Genomic DNA, 19659 nt, shown 5'->3' with positions numbered 1-19659 from the left:
ATGACGTGTGGAGGTAGCAATGGAGACAACGTGTGAAGGAAGCTAAAAAGACGACGTGTGGAGGCTGCTATGGAGACAATTTAATTTGGATAGTGCCTGTATGTGGCAGTCCAAAAAAGTTTTCAAACCAGCAGGTAGCTGGTCCTCCAGAAAAATTACATAGATTGAGTGCCTGTATGTGGCAGTCCAAAAAAGTTTTCAAACCAGAGGAGCAGGTAGCTGGTCCTCCAAAAAGATTAAATAAATTGAGTGCCTGTATGTGGCAGTCCAAAAAAGTTTTCAAACCAGAGGAGCAGGTAGCTGATCCTCCAGAAAAAACCCGCTCGGACAACACGCTAGCGGCAGGGCAGGCAAGAACCTCCAAGGCGTACAGCGCCAGTTCGTGCCACATGTCCAGCTTTGAAACCCAGTAGTTGTAGGGAGCTGTGTGATCATTTAGGACGATGGTATGGTCAGCTATGTACTCCCTCACCATCTTTCTGTAAAGATCAGCCCTACTCTGCCGAGACTGGGGACAGGTGACAGTGTCTTGCTGGGGTGACATAAAACTGGCAAAGGCCTTGTAAAGCGTACCCCTGCCAGTGCTGGACAAGCTGCCTGGTCGCCTACTCTCCCTCGCTACTTGTCCCGCAGAAGTACGCCCTCTGCCGCTAGCGCTGTCAGAAGGGAAATACTGTTTCAGCTTGTGCACCAGGGCCTGCTGGTATTCATGCATTCTCACACTCCTTTCCTCTCCAGGGATGAGAGTGGAAAGATTTTGCTTGTACCGTGGGTGCAGGAGAGTGAATACCCTGTAATCAGTGCTGGAATAAATTCTTTGAACGCGAGGGTCACGGGATAGGCAGCTTAGCATGAAATCTGCCATATTCGCCAGAGTCCCAACGCGCAAGAATTCACTCCCCTCACTGGCCTGACAGTCCATTTCCTCCTCCTCCAACTCCTCCAACTCCTCTTCTTCTGCCCATACACGCTGAACAGTGAAGGACTGAAAAATGGTCCCCTCTTCTGTCTCGCCAACATTCTCCTCCTCTTCCTCCTCATCCTCCTCCACCTCCTCCGATATGCGCTGAGAAACAGACCTAAGGGTGCTTTGGCTATCAACAAGGGAATCTTCTTCCCCCGTCTCTTGTGACGAGCGCAAAGTTTCTGACTTCATGCTGACCAGAGAGTTTTTCAACAGGCCAAGCAGCGGGATGGTGAGGCTGATGATGGCGGCATCACCACTGACCATCTGTGTTGACTCCTCAAAGTTACTCAGCACCTGACAGATATCAGACATCCACGTCCACTCCTCATTGTAGACTTGAGGAAGCTGACTGACCTGACTACCAGTTCTGGTGGAAGTTGACATCTGGCAGTCTACAATCGCTCTGCGCTGCTGGTAAACTCTGGATAACATGGTTAATGTTGAATTCCACCTCGTGGGCACATCGCACAACAGTCGTTGAGCGGGCAGTTGGAGGCGGCGCTGCGCTGCCCTGAGAGTGGCAGCATCTGTGCTGGACCTCCTGAAATGCGCACAGATGCGGCGCACCTTCGTGAGCAAATCAGACAGATTGGGGTATGTCTTGAGGAAACGCTGAACTATGAAATTTAACACATGGGCCAGGCATGGCACATGTGTCAGTCTGCCGAGTTGCAGAGCTGCCACCAGGTTACGGCCGTTGTCACACACAACCATGCTTCAGGTTCAGAGGTGCCAGCCACAGATCAGTCTGCGCCGTGATGCCCTGTAATAACTCTTGGGCGGTGTGCCTTTTATCGCCTAGGCTCAGCAGTTTGAGCACCGCCTGCTGTCGCTTAGCGATGGCACTGCTGCTGTGCCTAGAGCTACCGACTGATGGCGCCATGCCCACGGATGGCAATTCAGAGGAGGAGGTGGAGGAGGGGTGGGAGGAGGAGGAGGCATAGTAGGCCTTTGAGACCTGGACCGAGGTAGGCCCCGCAATCCTCGGCGTCGGCAGTATATGACCAGCCCAAGGGTCAGACTCGGTCCCAGCCTCCACCAAGTTAACCCAATGTGCTGTCAGCGATATATAGTGGCCCTGCCCGGCAGCACTAGACCACGTGTCCGTGGTCAGGTGGACCTTGTCAGAAATGGCGTTGGTCAGGGCACGGAGGATGTTCTCTGACACGTGCTTGTGCAGGGCTGGGACGGCACATCGGGAAATGTAGTGGCGGCTGGGGACCGAAAACCGAGGGACGGCCGCCGCCATGAGGTTTCAAAAGGCCTCGGTCTCTACCAGCCTATAGGGCAGCATCTCCAGGCTAAGCAACTTGGAGATGTGAACGTTGAGGGCTTGGGCGTGTGGGTGGATTGCGCTATACCTCCTTTTGCGCTCCAGCGTCTGGGGTATGGAGAGCTGAACGCTGGTGGATGCTGTGGAGGATCGTGGAGGCGAAGATGGGGTTTTCGCATGGGAGGTGTTTGGGCCGGGGTCCTGGGCAGGGGGCTGACTAGCAGATGACACAGGGGAAGGAGCAGTGGTGTGCCCGGCCGGAGGTGAACGGGCTTGGTGCCATTGAGTGGGGTGTTTAGCATTCAGATGCCTGCGCATACTGGTGGTAGTTAAGCTAGTAGTGGTGGAACCCCTGCTGATCCTGGTTTGGCAAAGGTTGCACACCACAGTCCATCGGTCATCCGGTGTTTCTTTAAAGAACCTCCAGACTTCTGAAAATCTAGCCCTCGCCACGGGAGCTTGACTATGGGCAACATTTGGCGCTGATGCACCAGCTCTGGCCCTGCCTCTCCGTCTGGCCCCACCACTGCCTCTTCCAACCTGTTCTGCTATAGGACTCGCCTCCGTCTCAGAAGCACTGTGTTCACCCGGCCTATCAACCCAGCTTGGGTCTGTCACCTCATCATCCTCCGATCCCTCAGTCTGCTCCCCCCTCAGACTTCCTGCCCTGACAACAACTTCACCACTGTCTGACAACTGTGTCTCCTCATCGTCCGACACCTCTTTACACACTTCTTCCACTACGTGAATAATGTCATCATCACCCACAGACTGCGACTGGTGGAAAACCTGGGCATCAGAAAATAGCTCAGCAGCAGCAGGACAAGTGGTTTGTGACTGTGGGAAGGGTCCAGAAAACAGTTCCTCAGAGTATTTCGGTTCAAATGCCAAATTTTGGTGGGAGGGGGCAGACTGGGGGGAAGGAGGCTGAGGTGGAGGAGCTGGAGGAGTGCCGATTTCGGTGACATGGGTGGACTGCGTGGAAGACTGACTGGTGGACAAATGGCTAGAAGCATTGTCCGCAATCCACGACATCACCTCTTCGCACTGCTCTGGCCTCAACAGTGCTCTACCACGAGTCCCAGAAACTTGAGACATGATGAACCTAGGGAGTGTACCTCTGCGGCGTTTCCCTGCTCCCCCATCAGCAGGTGGTGTCTCACCCCGCCCAGGACCACGGCCTCTGACCCCTGCAGTAGTTGGACGCCCACGTCCACGCCCTCATTCTCTACATCCAGGGTTAAACATTTTCCAAATTAAAGTGTAAACTTGAAAAAAAAAAAAATTTGTGTTTATTTTTTTTTATTTTTTAATTTTTTTTAACAATACGATGCTATCCTATTGCTATGGCTAGTTTCTAACCTACACAACTGGATTTTGTGCTTTGCAAGATGAGTTTGAGCTATAAAATGAAATAAAGGTAAAAAAAAAAATAAATCAGCAGACTCTGCCTAATTCTAATCAAACCCCTAATAAATTGTCCCACTTCGGTGTTTGAGGTGGATATGCGTGTCACTAAGAGCTAAACACAATGGTCGCAGGTCTCCCAGCAAATTCCTCACAGTATGGTAATAGCTGGACTACTAGTGCCAGCAAGCCCAGCCACAAGCAAACAAAAAAAAGGAAAATATAACGCTATTGTAGGCCTAAGTAAGCCGTTGGGGTTCTCCTATGGCTATTTTGTAGCCTACAATGGGAGCACACTGCTTTGCAAGATGAGTTTGAGCTATAAAATGAAATACAGCTAAAAAAAAAAATAAATCAGCAGACTCTGCCTAATTCTACTCAAACCCCTAATAAATTGTCCCACTTTGGTGTTTGAGGTGGATATGCGTGTCACTAAGAGCTAAACACAACGGTCGCAGGTCTCCCAGCAAATTCCTCACAATATGGTACTAGCTGCACTACTAGTGCCAGCAAGCCCAGCAACAAGCAAACAAAAAAAAGGAAAATATAACGTTATTGTAGGCCTAAGTAAGCCGTTGGGGTTCTCCTATGGCTATTTTGTAGCCTACAATGAGAGCACACTGCTTTGCAAGATGAGTTTGAGCTATAAAATGAAATACAGCTAAAAAAAAAAAAAAATCAGCAGACTCTGCCTAATTCTACTCAAACCCCTAATAAATTGTCCCACTTTGAAGTTCGAGGTGGATATGTGTGTCACTAAGAGCTAAACGGTAGCAAGTCCCCCTGCAAATTCCTCACAATATGGTACTAGCTGCACTACTAGTGCCAGCAAGCCCAGCCACAAGCAAATAAAAAAAAAAAAAAAGTATAACGTTATTGTATCCCTAAGAAGGGCTGTTGGGTTCTTGTAGAATCACTCCTGCCTAACACTATTCTAATAGAACACCCTAACGCTTTCCCTGACCAGCAGCAGCTCTCTCCCTAGCGGCATCCAGACACAGAATGATCCGAGCAGCGCAGGCAGGGGCTAGTCTATTCCAGGGTCACCTGATCTGGCCAGCCAACCACTGCTATCGACGTGTAAGTGTACCACGTCATGCTGGGTGCAGTGCAGAGTCTCTTGGCTTGTGATTGGCTCTGTTTCTGGCCGCCAAAAAGCAAAACGGCGGGAGATGCCATTTTCTCGAGCGGGCGAAGTATTCGTCCGAGCAACGAGCAGTTTCGAGTACGCTAATGCTCGAACGAGCATCAAGCTCGGGCGAGTATGTTTGCTCATCTCTAACTGCCACATATAGGCACTCAATTTATTTAATTTTTCTGGAGGACCACCTACCTGCTCCTTTGGTTTGAAAACTTTTTTGGACTGCCACATACAGGCACTATCCAAATTAAATTGTCTCCATAGCAGCCTCCACATGTCGTCTTTTTAGCTCGCTCCACACGTTGTCTCCATTGCTACCTCCACATGTCATTGCCATAGCTGCCTCCAAAAGTCGTCCATATAGCTGCCTCCACTTAATCTTATAAAAAAGGTTCTTAGAAGTGCTGTTTGGGGAGTAGCCGAGAGACAGGGGCTTGGATAGGCGAAAGCTCGCATGGCAGCGGAGCTCCAGCTCCATCTCAAGATCCAACTAACATAGTTTTAACTGCAGCACCTTTAATCTACTACTAGTTCACTGCCTCCATACATGGTCCCCTTATCAAACGAGCTGTGTCAGGCAGAATTTTGGGTTGTTTTCATGGCTACCACATCAAACTTGTTAACTTTGTCGCCACCCTGCTGTGTAATCCACAAAATATACTGGCAAACTTTTATCATTTACCGATATTATTTCAGCGCTTCTTGCGCATCTGTTTACATTCCCCTCACCCGCCATATCCTAAACTTATAAGAACGCTACTACACTTGATCTTATACAAAAGGTTCTTAGAAGTGCTGTTTGGGGAGTAGCCTAGAGACAGGGGCTTGGATTGGCGAAAGCTCGCCTGGCAACGGAGCGCCAGCTCCATCTCAAGATCCAACTAACATAGTTTTAACTGCAGCACCTTTAATCTACTACTAGTTCACTGCCTCTATACATGGTCCCCTTATCAAATGAGCTGTGTCAGGCAGAATTTTCAGGTGTTTCACCAGATACATAGTGGAACTCGGCCCATCTGTCGCCGCCATGCTGGAGACCTGAAGTTGCAATCATAGCAGCGCAATATGAATGCCCCATACTGTCGCTCTTAATCATGGAAGTCGTCTCCATGGCTGCCTCCACATGTCATCCCCTTTCCAAGTTCCATAACGTATCTGGTGAAACACCCAAAAAATGAGCCTGACACAGCTCTTTTGATAAGGGGACGACATGTGGAGGCAGCCATGAAGACGACTTCCATGATTAAGAGCGACAGTATGGGGCATTCATATTGCGCTGCTATGATTGCAACTTCAGGTCTCCAGCATGGCGGTGACAGATGGGCCGAGTTCCACTATGTATCTGGTGAAACACCTGAAAATTCTGCCTGACACAGCTCGTTTGATAAGGGGATGATGTCCTGCATATCCTCTCGTGCTCCAGCGTCTGGGGTATAGAGAGTTGAAATGAGACATTGGTGGACGCTGTGGAGGATCATGGAGGCAAAATGGACAGGAAACAGCAGGGGCAGCATGCATGGATGCCTCTGAGGCTGCCTTATCTTGGGATGGAGCTGGCGGTCCACTGCAATCATAGCAGCGCAATATGAATGCCCCATACTGTCGCTCTTAATCATGGAAGTCGTCTCCATGGCTGCCTCCACATGTCATCCCCTTACCAAGTTCCATAACGTATCTGGTGAAACACCCAAAAAATGAGCCTGACACAGCTCGTTTGAGCTGTGTCAGGCTCATTTTTCGGGTGTTTCACCAGATGCGTTATGGAACTTAGTCACTATGTCGTCACCATGCTGTGTTATCGACTAAATATACCATCAACCTTTTGTTCACATAGGAAATCATTTCACCTCCTTTGGTGAAACCTGAGTCCATTTAGGGTATGTCGCCATGACACTCTCTAGCCTGCCACTGCTGCTGCTGCCTCTGTATGCCGTCCCTTATAGTGTCAGGGTCAATTATTGGATCTTTTAGATGCTATCTAGCCTCATCCGGTCACTCTGTCATGGCCATGCTGTTGCCCATAATTTTGGCATAATGGTGCGATTAAGCAGCCTCAGAGGCATCCATGCATGCTGCCCCTGCTGTTTCCTGTCCATTTCCGTGGTGTTTCCATCCTTTTCTGAGGTTCCCAGGTGTTTGGCCAAGCTTCCCTGTGCAGATCCTTGGTCCCCTTGAAAAATGCTCGAGTCTCCCATTGACTTCAATGGGACTCGTTATTCGAGACGAGCACTCGAGCATCGGGAAAAGTTTGTCTCGAATAACGAGTACCCGAGCATTTTAGTGCTCGCTCATCTATAGTAATTATGCTTTGGTCAGCTTTGAAAGTGTATTTGCATATTAAGGGGAACAGCTGTTGCCTTTGAAAATCTGTATGCCTGAAAAGGTGACCTGCAAAGCCATTCTCTATAAGGAGAATGAATTTCTTCCTGATCTCTTGCCTAGCCAAACCAGTTCCATGTACACTGGAGGTGCTAGGACTGAAACAAAAAAACGCTTGTAAAAACTCTAAGGCCCCTTTCACACTTGTGTTTTTCATGTGTGTGTGTTCATGAAGTGTATTGCACTCTGACCATTTGTATTCAATGGGTATTTTTTTAACTCGCATTAAAATCTCAGCAGGCTCTACATTTGTCCTGGGCATAGAAAAACACACCATACAAGTCTATGAAGACGCATCAATCGCATTGCACTAAATTCAATGCATTTTTCACTGATCAATCGTCATAGAAAAAATAGACCACAGTCATGAGTCTTTTTCACGTGGGTTGTCTATGTGTGAAAACGCATTAAGGCCTCATTCACATGGCCATCTGGAGGGATGCGTATGCCGCATATACGTCCCCATAGACAGCCTAGCGGTGGGCATATGGCTGTATGAATGTCCCCTTAAATGTATTTAAAACACCAAAGAAATGCAGCACTGATTAGACTCTCACATGATCTGCAACGGCAATTGAGAAAGAGCCTTAGTGGTTTGGCAATTATCCCACTTCATGTCAGTAGGCTTCTGAAAAAAGTCAAATATTGATTCAGAGAGTGCTCAAGTAAGGTAGCACTGGAGGAATAGTTTTTCTTTTTTCACCCAGTAAAAAATGTAATTACAAATACATAGTGCAGAATTCCCAGCAGAATAGACATGGCCTGTAGGACTCCATTCAGCAAATCTCCATTAGGAGAGTAGATTCCTGACACCCTACCCCTAGGCCCTAGGGACATCCTAGGCCCTAGGGACAGGGGGGGGGGGCACATAAGGCTGTACATAAGGAATCCATGGGAGCGAGAGGGGCTTTATATAAAGTAACCATGAAAAGTAACCTTGGTGTCATGGTGCCTTGATCTATGAGATAACAGTTGACCTATTTGATCTTAATAAGCAGCAGTTTCATGCAAATATCTATCTTTTCCAGTCTATATATAGCTATATAGAGAAAGCACCTTTGACCTTTTTTGCAAATTTTGCCTTCTCCTTACTGAGTTAAAAAAAATTGCAAAAATACCTTATTGGTACCTTATTATTAGACTGAGAAGTAATGATAAGCGGATGCAGGGGGATTCGAGTCTGGCAGTTTTGATATATGTGTCATCATGTTGTCTGAGATCTTGTCACTCCTGTGATGCCTTTGCCAGCAGCAAGTAAGGGATAACACTCAAATATTCTGTGAGCACCAATTTGCAGGTGTTACTGAACCCACAATGTTCACCACAGACCCAATAAATGCAGTTTGGGTCCGCTCATTACTATTTTTGAACTTGAATTCTTGTCAGCACACACAATACTACAAAACTTTTGTGTCCATGCATTAAAATTTGCAAGGCATAAATCTAGCCAAAAGCAATTTCAGATTTGCTTTCCACTTTTTAAAAACAATGAAAACCTACTGCAAATAATAGAAAAAAAATCATTGTGGACCTCTTCATTTTCTCCTGAAGATCTGCTCCAAGCACTTTTGCACTCTTGCACTCTCCTGGTCTTTGGTCATAGACCACAGGCATGATAGAACAGGATACCCATTAAGCACCAATGGTAATCAAATGGATTCAAATGAAAATGGATTCAAAATATTCACAAATAAAAAATAAAATCCCTAAAAAAATTACCAGTATTTGCACTGGAGTTTGGAGTAAAGGTTAAGAATAATAACTATGGAGTAGAAGAAACTATATTCTCCTACTACAAATTTTATATTAATACAAATATGTATTTACTATACCAGAAGATGGAAGACTGTGTAATTATACCCACATAAGCCAAATGTCATTGAACCTGGGACACAGGCAATTAAACTTTATTGTGTCATAACTGGTGACATTTCTGATGTTTCTCTTTGCTGTTTATGAAGATTTATTTATTTGCCATATAATATATGGGTCACGTCTGTGCTGCTTCCTCCTCTGTCCATGTTTGAGGGTTTAGGAGACGTTGAGTTGTGTCTCACCTGCAGTCTGAACTAGGTTCTAGTGACTGTCTGACCTGCTGTCTGCCACACCCCTCACTCTGCTTCTGTCTTGCAAGAGTTAACACTGTAGACCTGTAATTGCTTGCTCATTCCACCTGCAGCAGGGCCTAGTCGTCCTATGAGCATCCAGCTAAGCCTTCAGTCCTTGCTGTTCAAGCTGCTGTCCAGTTGTGTTCACACTAGCTCTATCTCTTGCTTGACTTTTGGATATGGGATGGACCCTCACTTCGTCATAACAGCTCAAAAGGGGAACACTGTGTCCGGTAGAAATAAACACAAAACACTTTATTTTTATGGTGTCAAACAGGCCACAGCTTTATTTAAATCACAAGACTAAAACGGTTAGAGGAAGAGTTGGGTGAATTGCTAGGAATGGGTTTCACCTATACTGTGAGATCCCCAGCTGCCTGACGTACAGCCCACCGGCCAGACAGCAATAGAGGGGCAGCACACTCTGGCTTGCCATTCTAGCAGAGCCAGTTCACTTTATGGGCACCAATGACCCTTGTGCAGATCCTCACTCCTGTGCTTCACCACCGTGCCCGCCTTTGGATGATATTACCATTAAGACATCCTTCGGGCTGGCCACTTCCAAAGCTCAGCCTGTTCACCACCATGAGGTTTAACATCCCCTATTAGTTAAAAATTAGTCCACCTGCAACTTCCACCCAACTCCTCCACCGCCACAGAAGAGGCCGTTTGACACCTCAAATGGACTCGACCCCCCCCAACAAAGCCAATAATATCTAGTTCTCAGAGATGTTTTTTGCAAAACATGCGAGGAAATGTCCAAGTAAAATAGTATATCCCAACTCTACGAAATGTAACTGACTATGCAGTGATAACAGCAATAATAATCCACTTAAAAACAGTGAAACAGGGAATCAAGAAAGAGTAACAATGATTTTAATAAATACATGGGGGGTTAACTGCTATTAACCCCTTCACGCTCCGTGGCGGATATATCCGCCACGGAGCGCAGTGACTTAGCGCTCAGTGGCGGATATATCCGCCACGGCTCCTTTGCCGGCTCGGCTCTGGATCAGGAAACTAATCGGGAATCGGGAAACTAATAGCCGGCACCCCAGTGTAACACCCGCGGTCGGAGTTGTCTCCGATCGCGGGTGCTTAACCCGTTAGATGCCGCGGTCAGCGCGACCGCGGCATCTAACAAGTATCTGGGGGGTCTTTCCCCCACGATCGGCCCCCCCGAACCGTTTTCGGGGGGCGCCGATCGTTGCTATAGTAACTCTGGGGTCCGATCTGGACCCCAGAGTTACTAGCAAGAATTGCCAGTAAGATGGCGTCTGTGACGTCATCTTACTGGCAAAGTGCCAGCCTATGCAAGTGCATAGGCTGACACTGATAATACTCTGCAATACATGAGTATTGCAGAATATTATCATGAAGAAGCAATCAGAAGATTGCTTCTTCATGTCCCATGGTATAAAAGTGAAAAAGTAAAAAAAAAAGTTATTCAATAAAAAAATAAAGTCATAAATCACTAAAAATGCCCCAAACCCCCAAAACATATAAAGAGACATATAACTCAAAAAAAAAGTCTAAATCATAACACAAACCCCACATATATAGTATCACCGCGTCCGTAACAACCCGTAGAATAAAAGTAAATCATTATTGAACCCCCACGATAAACGCCGTAAAAAAAAACTGTTATAAACCCTCCAAAAATTATGATTTTTACCTTTTCAATCCCACAAAAAATGATATAAAATGCGACCAAAAAACCATATGTACTCAGACATGATACTGGTGCAAAGCACAACATATCCCGCAAAAAACAAGCCATCAACCAGCTCCGTAGCCAAAAACGTAACAAAGTTATGCCACTTGGAAGATGGCAATACAAAAATTATAGATTTTTCCCCACATTAGGGTTTTGTTTGACAAATTTAGTAAAACGTAAGAAAATATATTCATGTCTGGTATCCCCGTAATCGTATCAACCCATAGATTAAAGATAACATGACTATTAGTCTATACGGTGAACACCAAAAAAAAAAAGTCAAAAATCCAGTACAGAATTGATGCTTTTCTACTCCTGCCCTCAAAAAAAGTTCCTAAATTTTCAACAATAGGTGATACCAACCCCAAAATGGTAACAATGGAAAAAGCATCTCATCCCGCAAAAAAAATGCCGTCACATGGCCCCAATAACGAAAAAGCGAAAATTTTATAGCCTTCAAAAGGGGCCAATGAGGAAACTAAAATCCTGGCAGCTGCAGCGCCCTCCTTCCCTTCTGCGCCTCGCTGTGCCCCCATAAAACAAGTAACGGCCACATGTGGGGGGTCTTTGTACTCAGGAGAAATTGCAGAACAAATTGTATGGTGGGTTTTCTCTTTTTATATTTTGGAAATGTGTAAATTTTGGTGCTAAATGAACGTATAAGGGAACAATATGACCATTCTAAATTTCACCTCCATTTTGATTCAATTACTATGAAGATCTCAAGGGGTTAACAATCTTCGTAAAAGCTGTTTCTGATAGCTTGAGGGGTGCAGATTTGAAAATGGGTAGATTATATAGGGGGTTTTGATGCTAAATATGTAAAATTTCATTCAAAACTGTATTTATCCCCAAAATAGTCAATTCTGAAAATACGGAAAAGCGATATTCTATTTGTAAGCCGCGTGACGTCAAAATAAATTATCCAGATATTTCAGAAATTATGAAAATGTAAAGTAGACAAATGGGAAATGTTATTCAGCAACTTATTTAGCTGGTAAATCTATCTGCCTGAAAACGCAATGATTTAGAATTTCGAAAATGGCAAATTTTTCAAAAAATTTATCATATTTTCTTTTTTTTGTAAATAAACGCAAAACTTATCTGCCAAAATTTACCACTAAAATGAAGTACAACATGTGGGGAAAAAACAATCTCAGAATCGTTTTGATAAGTAACAGTGTTTAAAAGTTATAACCATATAAAGCGACGCAGGTCAGAATCCAAAAAATCGGGCTGAGCCTTAAGCTACAAAATGGCTGCGTCCTTAAGGGGTTAAAATACAAAATACTGCACCTCTGCCTAGGTTCTGTACAACTAAGCCCACTAGTTATGATTCCTCAACACCAGGATGCAAATAAGTCCAATATATACCATTAATATAGATCAGAAGACAAGAAGAGAATAGATGCAGGGGGGGGGGGGGCTTTTTTGTGTTTTTCAATCTTTTGCCGCAGTCTCTGACCAGACTTCCTTCTTCTAATATAAATTGTTGTGGAGGCCAACAGTTCAAATTGAAAATTATGTTTTGACCAGGACCAGCACCCTGGCATTATTCATTGAGTCTGCATCAGCTTCCAAGGACACCTGAGAAAGGCACCATTCCTCCGGCCACAAGTCACCTAGCTCAGAGGACCCAATTTATTCAGCAGCAATTCTCCGGCCATGAGTCACCTAGCTCAGAGGACCCAATTTATTCAGCACCATTCCTCCAGCCGTGAGTCGCCTAGCTCAGAGGACCCAGTTTATTCTGCAAGCATGTGACATGCAAGCCCCAGGGATGTATTAACAGAAACTGTTAATAGAAACTGGGGGCCATACCCATGATGGCTACCCCTCCTCTCCAGGGGGCCATTCCCCAATTTTTCAAAATCCAGAGACCCCTACCGCACCCCCCGGAGCATCTTACACGACTTACACAGCAGCAGTTACTACAACAGCCTCCGACCATGTGCTGAGCCCTTTCCCTGTAAATTTTATGGGAATGAATACTGTTAGTCTTGTACAGGGCTTCTTAGCACCAGCTCCAGCACCATCCATATATATATATGACGACATAAAGTCTTATACTCCAGTGCATGTACATGTAGACTGAGGATGCATGTACTCCCCTCACTACTGCACCATCCACCCCTATGCAAAAAGTACATGAGCACATATAGCCTTACAGTATATACTACGGAGCTCCTTCAGCAATATAAACTGAGGATTTATGTACTCCCCTCCCTACAGCGCCATCTAACCCTATGTAATATATACATGAGCACATATAGTCTTATACTACAGAGGTCCTTCAGCAATATAAATTGAGGATTCATGTACTCCTCTCCCTACAGGACCATCCACTCCTATGTAATATATATAAGTACATGTAGTATTACACTACGGAGCTCCTTCGGTAATATAGACTGCGGATGCAAGTAATCCTCTCCCTACTGCACCATCCATCACTTGTGTAATATATAGATGCTGCTGCATTTGAAATCTACTCACACAAAAGTAACAGCCTTAGGAAAAATACATATCAGACAAGAAATCATTTACATAACTAGGATGAACACATATGTCAGATCCTACCAGGTGCCATAAACACAGAGCAGCAGGGAGATGGAAGTCATATACATAACACCAGGCCCCAGACACCGGGAGGGGCAATAACCTGCGTCCCTCATGGTTAGAGATGAGCGAGCAGTAAAATGTTATTCGAGACGAACTTTTTCCGATGCTCGAGTGCTCGACTCGAATAACGAACCCCATTGAAGTCAATGGGAGACTCAAGCATTTTTCAAAGGGAACAAGGGTCTGCACAGGGAAGCTTGTCCAAACACCTGGAAACCTCAGAAAATTATGGAAACACCACGGAAATGGACAGGAAAAAGCAGGGGCACCATGTATGGATGCCTCTGAGGCTTCTTAATCGCACCATTATGCCAAAATTATGGGCAACAGCATGGCCATGACAGAGTGACCGAATGAGGCTAGATAGCGTCTAAAACATCCAATAATTGACCCTGACACTATAGAAGACGGCATGCAGAGGCACCGGCAGCAGCGGCAGGCTAGAGAGTGTCATGGCAACATACCCTAAATGGACTCAGGCTTCAAACAAATGGGTGGCAGAGAGGAACCAAAGGAGGTGAGCAAGAAGCGCTGAAATGATTTCCTATGTGAACAAAAGGTTGACGGTATATTTAGTCGATAACACAGCATGGTGGCAACATAGTGACCAATTTCCATAACGTATCTGGTGAAACACCCGAAAAATGAGCCTGACACAGCTCGTTTGATAAGGGGACGACATGTGGAGGCAGCCATGGAGACAACTTCCATGATTAAGAGTGACAGTATGGGGAATCCATATTACGCTGCTAAGATTGAAACTTGCATGGCGGCGACAGATGGGCTGAGTTCCATTATGTATCTGGTGAAACACCTGAAAATTCTGCCTGACACAGCTCGTTTGATAAGGGGGTTAATGTGCTATATATCCTCTCGCGCTCCAGCGTCTGGGGTATAGAGAGTTGAAAATTGCGCATGGAGACATTGGTGGACGCTGTGGAGGATCGTGGAGGCAAAATGGACAGGAAACAGCAGGGGCAGCATGCATGAATGCCTCTGAGGCTGCCTAATCTTGGGATGGAGCTGGCGGTCCGCTGCAAGGCGAGCTTTCGACTGTCCAAGCCCCTGTCTCTCAGCTCCTCCCCATCCAAAATGGGCCTGGGGGCCAGAAGCGTTTACTTTGAAAAAATTATAATTTTCAAAGCAGGCAGGGTTGTTTGAATATTTCACCTAGAAATAATGGAATAGCATAGCGGTTCTATTTTTAATCTTTTTTTCGTAAATGGTACCATGAGTAAGAGCGACCGTATGGGGCATCCATATCGCGCTGCTATGATTGCAACTTCAGGTCTCCAGCATGGTGGCGACAGATGCTCCATGTTCCATTATGTATCTGGTGAAACAACCGAAAATTCTGCCTGACACAGCTGGTTTGATAAGGGGATGATGTATGGAGGCAGTAAAGTAGTAGTAGATTAAAGGTGCTGCAGTTAAAACTATGTTAGTTGGATCTTGGGATGGAGCTGGCGGTCCGCTGCCAGGCTCTTATACCTTTTGTATAAGATCAAGTGTAGTAGTGTTCTTATAAGTTTTGGTTATGGCGGGTGAGCCGAATGTAAACAGATGTGCAAGAAGCGCTGAAATAATATCGGTAAATGATAAAAGTTTGCCTGTATATTTTGTGGATAACACAGCAGGATGGCGACAAAGTTAACAAGTTTGATGTGGAAGCCATGCAAACAGCCCAAAATTCTTCCTGACACAGCTTGTTTGATAAAGGGACGATGTATGGAGGCAGCTATATGGATGCCGTTGGAGGCAGCTATGGAGATGACGTGTGGAGGTAGCAATGGAGACAACATGTGGAGGCAGCTAAAAAGACGACGTGTGGAGGCTGCTATGGAGACAATTTAATTTGGATAGTGCCTGTATGTGGCAGTCCAAAAAAGTTTTCAAACCAGAGGAGCAGGTAGGTGGTCCTCCAGAAAAATTAAATAGATTGAGTGCCTGTATGTGGCAGTCCAAAAAAGTTTTCAAACCAGAGGACCGGGTAGGTGGCCCTCCAGAAAAATTAAATACATAGAGTACTATAGCTAGAGCCAGTTGGCCCTGGCAAAATGCACTGAGAAACAGACCTGAGGGTGCTTTGGCTATCAACAAGGGAATCTTCTTCCCCCGTCTCTTGTGATGAGCGCAAAGCTTCCGACTTCATGCTGACCAGAGAGTTTTTCAACAGGCCAAGCAGCGGGATGGTGAGGCTGATGAGGGCGGCATCGCCACTGTCTATCTGTGTTGACTCCTCAAAGTTACTCAGCACCTGACAGATATTAGACATCCACTTCCACTCCTCATTGTAGACTTGAGGAAGCTGACTGACCTGACTACCAGTTCTGGTGGAAGTTGACATCTGGCAGTCTACAATCGCTCTGCGCTGCTTTTAAACTCTGGATAACATGGTTAATGTTGAATTCCACCTCATGGGCACGTCGCACAACAGTCGGTGAGCGGGCAGTTAGAGGCGGCGCTGCGCTGCCCTGAGAGTGGCAGCATCTGTGCTGGACTTCCTGAAATGCCCACATATGCGGCGCTCCTTTGTGAGCAAATCAGACAGATTGTGGTATGTCTTGAGGAAACGCAAAACTATGAGATTTAACACATGGGCCAGGCATGGCACATGTGTCAATCTGCCGAGTTGCAGAGCCACCACCAGGTTACGGCCGTTGTGACACACAACCATGCCTGGCTTCAGGTTCAGTGGTGCCAGCCACAGATCAGTCTGCGTCGTGATGCCCCGTGATGCCCTGTAAAGCTCTTGGGCGGTGTGCCTTTTATCGCCTAGAGCTACCAACTGATGGCGCCATGCCCACGGATGGTAATTCAGAGGAGGAGGTTGAGGAGGGGTGGAAGGAGGAGGTGGCATAGTAGGCCTGAGAGACCTGGACCGAGGTAGGCCCCGCAATCCTCGGCGTCGGCAGTATATGGGTCAGACTCGGTCCCAGCCTCCACCAACTTAACCCAATGTGCTGTCAGCGATACATAGTGGCCCTGCCCGGCAGCACTCGTCCACGTGTCCGTGGTCAGGTGGACCTTGTCAGAAACGGCGTTGGTCAGGGCACGGATGATGTTGTCTGACACGTGCTGGAGCAGGACTGGGACGGCACATCGGGAAAAGTAGTGGCGGCTGGGGACCGAATACCGAGGGGCGGCCACCGCCATGAGGTTGCAAAGGGCCTCAGTCTCTACCAGCCTATAGGGCAGAATCCCCTGGCTAAGCAGTTTGGAGATGTGGACGTTGAGGGCTTGGGTGTGTGGGTGGGTTGCACTGTACTTCCTCTTGCGCTCCAGCGTCTGGGGTATGGAGAGCTGAGCGCTGTGCATGGAGACATTGGTGGATGCTGTGGAGGATCGTGGAGGCAAAGGTGTGGTTTTCGCACAGGAGGTGTTTGGGCCGGGGTCCTGGGCAGGGGGCTGACTAGCAGAGGCAGCAGGTGACACAGGGGAAGGAGCAGTGGTGTGCATGGCCGGAGGTGAACGGCCTTGGTTCCATTGAGTGAGGTGTTTAGCATTCATATGCCTGCGCATACTGGTGGTGGTTAAGCTGGTAGTGGTGGAACCCCTGCTGAACTGGTGTGGCACAGGTTGCACACCACAGTCCGTCGGTCATCTGGTGTTCCTTTAAAGAACCTCCAGACTTCCGAAAATCTAGTTCTCACCACGGGAGCTTCACTACATGAAACATTTGGCGCTGATGCACCAGCTCTGGCCCTGCTTCTCCGTCTGGCCCCACCACTGCCTCTCCCAACCTGTTCTCGTCGAGGACTCACCTCCTTCTCAGAAGCACTGTGTTCACCAGGCCTATCAACCCAGCTTGGGTCTGTCACCTCATCATCCTCCGATACCTCAGTCTGCTCCCCCCTCGGAATTCCTGCCCTGACAACAACTTCACCACTGTCTGATAACCGTGTCTCCTTATCGTCCGACACCTCTTTACACACTTCTTCCACTACGTCAACAATGTCATCATCACCCACAGACTGCGACCGGAGGAAAACCTGGGCATCGGAAAAGAGCTCAGCAGCAACCGGACAAGTGGTTTGTGACTCTGGGAAGGGTCCAGAAAACAGTTCCTCAGAGTATGCCGGTTCAAATGCCAAATTTTGCTGGGAGGGGGCAGACTGGGGGAAAGCAGGCTGAGGTGGAGGAGCTGGAGGAGTGCTGATTTCGGTGACATGGGTGGACTGCGTGGAAGACTAACTGGTGGACAAATGGCTAGAAGCATTGTCCGCAATCCACAACATTACCTGTTCGCATTGTTCTGGCCTCAACAGTGCTCTACCACGAGTACCAGTAACTTGAGACATGAACCTAGGGAGTGTAGCTCTGCGGCGTTCCCCTGCTCCCTCATCAGCAGGTGGTGTCTCACGGCCTCTGACCCCTGCAGTAGTTGGACGCCCACGTCTACGCCCTCATCCTCTACCTCTAGCCCTCAGGTTCAACATTTTTAAAATTAAAGTGTAAACGGTAAATTTTTGGGGATTTTTTAGTTTTTTTTTTGTTTTGTGTTTTTTGTGTTTTTTTTTTTTTTTTTTTACAAAACGATGCTATCCTATTGCTATGGCTAGTTTCTAACCTACACTGACAGCACACAACTGGATTTTGTGTTGTGCCTGATGACTTTGAGTTATAATAAAAAATAAAAGTAAAAAAAAAAATCAGCAGACTGTGCCTAATTCAATCAAACCCCTAATAAATTGTCCCACTTATGTGTTTGAGATGTTTGTGTCACTAAGAGCTGAATATAACGTTCGCAAGTCTCCCTGCAAATTACTCACAATATGGTACTAGCTGCACTACTAGTGCCAGCAAGCCCAGCCACAAGCAAGCAAAAAAAAAATATATATATATAACGCTATTCTAGGACTAACAAGGGATGTTGGGTTCTTGTAGACTCACTCCTGCCTAACAGTAAGCTAATATAACAGCCTAACGCTATCCCTGCAGCAGCAGCAGCTCTATCCCTAATGGCATCCAGACAGAGAATGATGCGAGCAGTGCGGGCAGGGGCTAGTCTATTCCAAGGTCACCTGATCAGGCCAGCCAACCACTGCTATCGACGTGTAAGGGTACCAAGTCATGCTGGGTGGAGTGCAGAGTCTCCTGGCTTGTGATTGGCTCTGTTTCTGGCCACCAAAAATCAAAACGGCGGGATATGCCATTTTCTCGAGCTGGCAAAGTATTCGTCCGAGCAACCAGCAGTTACGAGTACGCTAATGCTCGAACGAGCATCAAGCTCGGACGAGTGTGTTCGCTCATCTCTACTTATGGTCAGTGACTAAGATGGAGGCCACATACACTGATATACACTGACACTGTGATGACATTATGAGTGGTTGTTAAGAGGTAGTGTCAGCTCCATACTTCATATAATCTATGCTCTCTCTTACCAGTGTGTGGTATATGTGACCGTATGTGAGAATAATGTAAGAAAACTTCCATGTAGTAACCTCCACATAGAGCAGCCATGTCTGTAGTGTGTGAGACCCGAGAGAGGATCCTGCAGCGATTTTTCCGACCCGGGGTGTGGGAGGAGGTAAACCGGTATTGTAGCTCCTGCCCTGAGTGTCAACTTACTGCCCCGGTCTCCCACTTCAGGAGTCCTTTGGTCCCGCTACCAATCATAGAGGTGCCATTTGAACGGATTGCAATGGATCTGGTTGGCCCCATAGTCAAATCCTCAAGGGGGCACCAATACATCCTGGTTATCCTGGACTACGCTACGCAGTATCCCGAGGCAATTCCATTAAGGAACACTGTTAAGGAGCTGTTCCAGGTGTTCTCACGCACAGGCCTCCCCAAGGAAATCTTGACTGACCAGGGTACCCCATTCATGTCTAGGGTAATGAAGGAGATGTGTAAGTTACTGCAGCTTAAACAGCTCCGCACCTCTGTGTATCATCCTCAGACAGATGGCCTGGCCGAGAGGTTTAATAAGACCTTGAAGGGGATGCTAAAGAGGGTGGTCAGCAAAGATGGGAAGGACTGGTATTGTTTGTTGCCCTATTTCATGTTTGCCATACGTGAAGTTCCCCAGTCCTTCGCGGGTTTCTC

This window comes from Engystomops pustulosus, chromosome 11 (assembly GCF_040894005.1).
Source record: "Engystomops pustulosus chromosome 11, aEngPut4.maternal, whole genome shotgun sequence".
Lineage (NCBI taxonomy): Eukaryota > Metazoa > Chordata > Amphibia > Anura > Leptodactylidae > Engystomops > Engystomops pustulosus.
Note: the sequence above shows the minus strand (reverse complement) of the source record.